The 5,352-nt window shown below is 44.1% G+C and overlaps 2 pseudogenes; one reads left to right on the forward strand and one right to left on the reverse strand.

Moving 5' to 3' along the window:
* Positions 1–2,202: 2,202 nt before the first annotated feature.
* Positions 2,203–2,321, reverse strand: LOC146056620 (5S ribosomal RNA; annotated as a pseudogene).
* A 2,647-nt stretch (positions 2,322–4,968) lies between these two features.
* Positions 4,969–5,087, forward strand: LOC146056622 (5S ribosomal RNA; annotated as a pseudogene).
* Positions 5,088–5,352: the final 265 nt, after the last annotated feature.

The raw sequence follows: 5,352 nt of genomic DNA on the forward strand, positions 1-5,352 counted from the left end.
AAAAACTATTTCTGGAAGATTTCTCTGCCTGGCTCCCACACTTCTTATCTTCTGACATCTCCACCATCATCATGGGTGATTTCAATATTGCTAGTGACAGCCCACTTTCTCCTCATGCCTCTAAACTCCTCTCTTTAACCGCCTCTCTTGGTCTCACTGCCTTGATCTTGTATTCACTAGGCTATTTACTGTTTCTGAAATCACTAACGCTCCATTCCCTTTCTTGGATCACAACCTTGTCACCTTCTCAACCTCCTCCATTTCTCCAAACTCTATAATACCAAAAGCATGCAAACCTCCTCTAACCCAGAGAAATACTAATGCTATTGATTTTCAACAACTGCTCTCACCCATTTCTACACTTTCCTGTCCTGAGATAGCTGTATCCCACCTGAACCAGACTCTACAAACTGCCCTTGATTAAGCTGCTCTAGGTACTCCTCACAATCCACATAGGCTTAGATGCCAACCTTTGCTCTCTAAATTAACAAGACACCTGCAACAACTATCATGTACTATAGATTTGAACGTTAGTGGCATACATCTCAAAATTCGAGTCACTTTTTCAAATTTAAGACTACCTACCACTCCTATCGTAATGGCCTGGACACTGCTAAATAAAAATATTTTCATTCTCTCATCTCTTCACATGCGACCAACCACAAGTGACTTTTTAATACATTTAAATCACTTCTTACCCTCATTCAGCCACCAGCTAACATCACTGTGCAAGAGCTTGCTTCCTTCTTCAAGGAAAAGATTGATAAAATCCAAGATGAATAGCCAGTGACTTGCTTACTTCCTTTGCTGAGCCCTTTGCCACTTTCTTCTCATTTGACCTCACAAGTGAAAATGAAGTATCAACACTCTTCTCATGCTCCTACTCCACTAACTCCCCTCTTGATTCTATACCCTTACAAGTCAGTAAATCTCTGACTCCTGTGCTTATCCCAAACTCAACTAAAATCTGTAACCCCTCACTCTCTCTCTAATGGTATCTATTACTCCCATTCGAAATAAACACAATTCTGATCCAAACTGTCACTCTAACTACCATCCTATATCTCAGCTGCCATGCCTCTACAAGCTACTTGAGAAACTTTCCTACACTCACCTCACACACTTTCTTAACGCCTACGACTTATGGGACCCACTTCAGTCAGGCTTTCGCTCTCAACACTCCACAGAGACAGCACTGGCTAAAGTAGTAAATTATCTGGCTACTGCTAAATTTAAAGGCCATTTCTCACTTCTTATTCTTCTAGATCTCTCTGCTGCCTTTGACACTGTTGACCACTCATACAAACACTACAATCCCTAGGTCCTTGACAACCAAATAGTAAAACTCAAGCAGAGCATGCTGGGTTGTGTAGTTGAACAACAGCTGGAGTGTCAAGGTTAGCCATCAAGGCCCTAGGTCTTCAGAACACAGCCCTTTCTTGGTTCTCATCATACCTATCTAATCACTCTTTCAGTCTTCTCCGATTCTACCTTCTCTTCAATACATCTGTCAGTTGGAGTACCACAAGGCTCAGTCTTAGGTCCTCTGCTCTTCTCAATCCATACCTCCTCTCTTGGCAAACTAATTAACTCTTATGGATTTCAGTATCATCGGTATGCTGATGATACTAAAATCTATCTTTCCTCCCCGGTATTGTCACCATCAGTATTGCTCCGTGTCTCTGAATGCATTCCTGCCATTTCATCTTGGATCTGAAAAGAATAGAGTCTGGAGGTGACTCAAAAGGGAACCCGACAAGGCTTTTTGGGGCACACTTATAAATAATTAACAAAAATATATGATGCGAATGTAATGATGTCTACATATTAAAATGTAACTTTTAATGATACAACATTTAAGATAAAGGTTCGGTTCATCCCTCCACTTAGAAGGAATAAATCAGAGAAGACCCAAACTAATGGTGGGTTTATAAAAACGTACAGCGAAAATTATTTTATGCATCAACTGTTCCTCTTGCAATACAGTAAATTGACAAACGGATATTTGTTATCATGGAGGAAAATAACAGTTGTGGTGGCGCAGGACACACCTCCTTAGATGCTGAGAAGAGGTAAAGATGAAAGAAGTACATAGAATGCTGGGGGACAGCAAATAAGGAATTTAGGAGATGGGGTGAGAGGGAGAAGAGAGATTACGGATAAGCATGACTCTCACCGCGCATTTGCTTCTGCTGTTATGGTAAGCTACAGCACCGACTATTCCCTGTTAGTTCCCCAGACAGGTACTGGGTCGGCCCAACACTGTTTAGCTTCTGGGTTCGGATGGTACCAGGCGGTTTCAGTGTGGTATGGCTGTAAATAGAATATTGAGAAAGCAGCGCTGGTAGGAGTAAGCTAGAGCGTGCTTCTGCTGTTGGCTAACTCCTGAGGGTCTCTCCCTGTTAACAGGTATGCATTGCAGGGAGGTAGAATCTGGTGATGCCAATGAGAGAGTCACTTAAAATAAGATAGTGAATAGGAAGGTGGTCGGATGTATTTGTCTAGACCCCACTTCTGCTGTCCACAATCATACACAGTATAGGATTGCGGATGAGAGAGAGGGGGCAAGGCAGTCCTCCCATGAATAAGAAAAAGAAAAAGATGAATGTACCCTCAGTACAATGAAGGATAGTGTTCTGGGTGTCAGGATTTAATTGTTCTGATCACCCGGTTCACCCCGGGGTTTGTTTAAACACTGTTTATTGAACAGAACATTTAAAGTTCGCTCCACAATTGGGTTCATACAGAGGAGGTTCTGTTTGGGGGTAATAGTCACCCTGAGACAGTCTCCACACCCTGTGACAGTCTCTTAAGTTGTACAATAATAACCACCAGATTAACAGGAATAAATGCTGTTATGGGGGTAGATAGCAGACGGTACAATGGTATCACAAGATGAAATTATTTGGCCTAAAATAAGGCAGCAAGCGATATAGGGTAACGTCTAGTACTTATCCACAGGTAGGTAACATAGCATATGGATAGATATTAGATATCCTGGAGTGACAATTGCCTGGCCAATCAGAAATAACGTAAAGATAAGGCACAACTTGGCAGTAATACTAGTAGGAAAGCCAATCAGAATGAGCTGTCCCGTCTGTTGCAGTCTGTGTGGATTAGAGCTATGACAGTTAAACACCAAACAATTGCAGATTATCTGATAACACTCAGTAATACCTGGTCAGACATTTGACAGTGGATAACCCTGTAGGTAGGTCACCCTAAATGAGCAGCACCGCTGGTGGCTGCCTGTGCACAATAAAGGCTGTGTTCGTTGAGACAAAAGAAATCAGAGCTCAGTGCTGTCACTGTACAAGGTGCAGGTATGCTGCGTGGCAAGTAATGTGACTGGCTACTACTGTTAGGAGCGATGTTAGTTTACACAACACAATTCTACATTTAGTGCTAACAGTGCTTAACATGCAGGTACGCTGTGTGGCCAGTGCTATGCCTGGCTTCTACTGTGAAGTGAGGGGATGCCTCAGCGTTCATGAGCCGGCCAGGTACCTGACGCTGGGACGGCGTGTCAATAGTATTCAGCCTGACCACGCGTCAGTGACCAAGCGTCAAGCGAAACACGTGTCTGACGCGCAGGACACACCTCCCTGAGGACACCCTCTGCATTACCTCACCCCGGACACGCCGCACCAACACCCGCTGCATCCCGCCAGCCGACAGGTAAAGCAGGCTTTTGCCTGCCAGTTCCCCCCTTTGAAGGGGGACATCCTTTGTTATCCCCACACATCAGGCTGAATACTATTGACACGCCGTCCCAGCGTCAGGTACCTGGCCGGCTCATGAACGCTGAGGCATCCCCTCACTTCACAGTAGAAGCCAGGCATAGCACTGGCCACACAGCGTACCTGCATGTTAAGCACTGTTAGCACTAAACGTAGAATTGTGTTGTGTAAACTAACATCGCTCCTAACAGTAGTAGCCAGTCACAGTACTGGCCACGCAGTATACCTGCACCTTGTACAGTGACAGCACTGAGCTCTGATTTCTTTTGTCTCAACGAACACAGCCTTTATTGTGCACAGGCAGCCACCAGCGGTGCTGCTCATTTAGGGTGACCTACCTACAGGGTTATCCACTGTCAAATGTCTGACCTGGTATTACTGAGTGTTATCAGATAATCTGCAATTGTTTGGTGTTTAACTGTCATAGCTCTAATCCACACAGACTGCAACAGACGGGACAGCTCATTCTGATTGGCTTTCCTACTAGTATTACTGCCAAGTTGTGCCTTATCTTTACGTTATTTCTGATTGGCCAGGCAATTGTCACTCCAGGATATCTAATATCTATCCATATGCTATGTTACCTACCTGTGGATAAGTACTAGACGTTACCCTATATCGCTTGCTGCCTTATCTTAGGCCAAATAATTTCATCTTGTGATACCACTGTACCGTCTGCTATCTACCCCCATAACAGCATTTATTCCTGTTAATCTGGTGGTTATTATTGTACAACTTAAGAGACTGTCACAGGGTGTGGAGACTGTCTCAGGGTGACTATTACCCCCAAACAGAACCTCCTCTGTAGGAACCCAATTGTGGAGCGAACTTTAAATGTTCTGTTCAATAAACAGTGTTTAAACAAACCCCGGGGTGAACCGGGTGATCAGAACAATTAAATCCTGACACCCAGAACACTATCCTTCATTGGACTGAGGGTACATTCATCTTTTTCTTTTTCTTATTCATGGGAGGACTGCCTTGCCCCATCTCTCTCATCCGCAATCCTATACTGTGTATGATTGTGGACAGCAGAAGTGGGGTCTAGACAAATACATCCGACCACCTTCCTATCCACTATCTTATTTTAAGTGACGCTCTCATTGACATCACCAGATTCTACCTCCCTGCAATGCATACCTGTTAACAGGGAGAGACCCTTAGGAGTTAGCCAACAGCAGAAGCACGCTCTAGCTTACTCCTACCAGCGCTGCTTTCTCAATATTCTATTTACAGCCATACCACACTGAAACTGCCTGGTACCATCCGAACCCAGAAGCTAAACAGTGTTGGGCCGACCCAGTACCTGTCTGGGGAACTAACAGGGAATAGTCGGTGCTGTAGCTTACCATAACAGCAGAAGCAAATGCGCGGTGAGAGTCATGCTTATCCGTAATCTCTCTTCTCCCTCTCACCCCATCTCCTAAATTCCTTATTTGCTGTCCCCCAGCATTCTATGTACTTCTTTCATCTTTACCTCTTCTCAGCATCTAAGGAGGTGTGTCCTGCGCCACCACAACTGTTATTTTCCTCCATGATAACAAATATCCGTTTGTTCATTTACTGTATTGCAAGAGGAACAGTTGATGCATAAAATAATTTTCGCTGTACG

This window comes from Crinia signifera, unplaced genomic scaffold (assembly GCF_055691185.1).
Source record: "Crinia signifera unplaced genomic scaffold, ASM5569118v1 HAP2_SCAFFOLD_86, whole genome shotgun sequence".
NCBI lineage: Eukaryota > Metazoa > Chordata > Amphibia > Anura > Myobatrachidae > Crinia > Crinia signifera.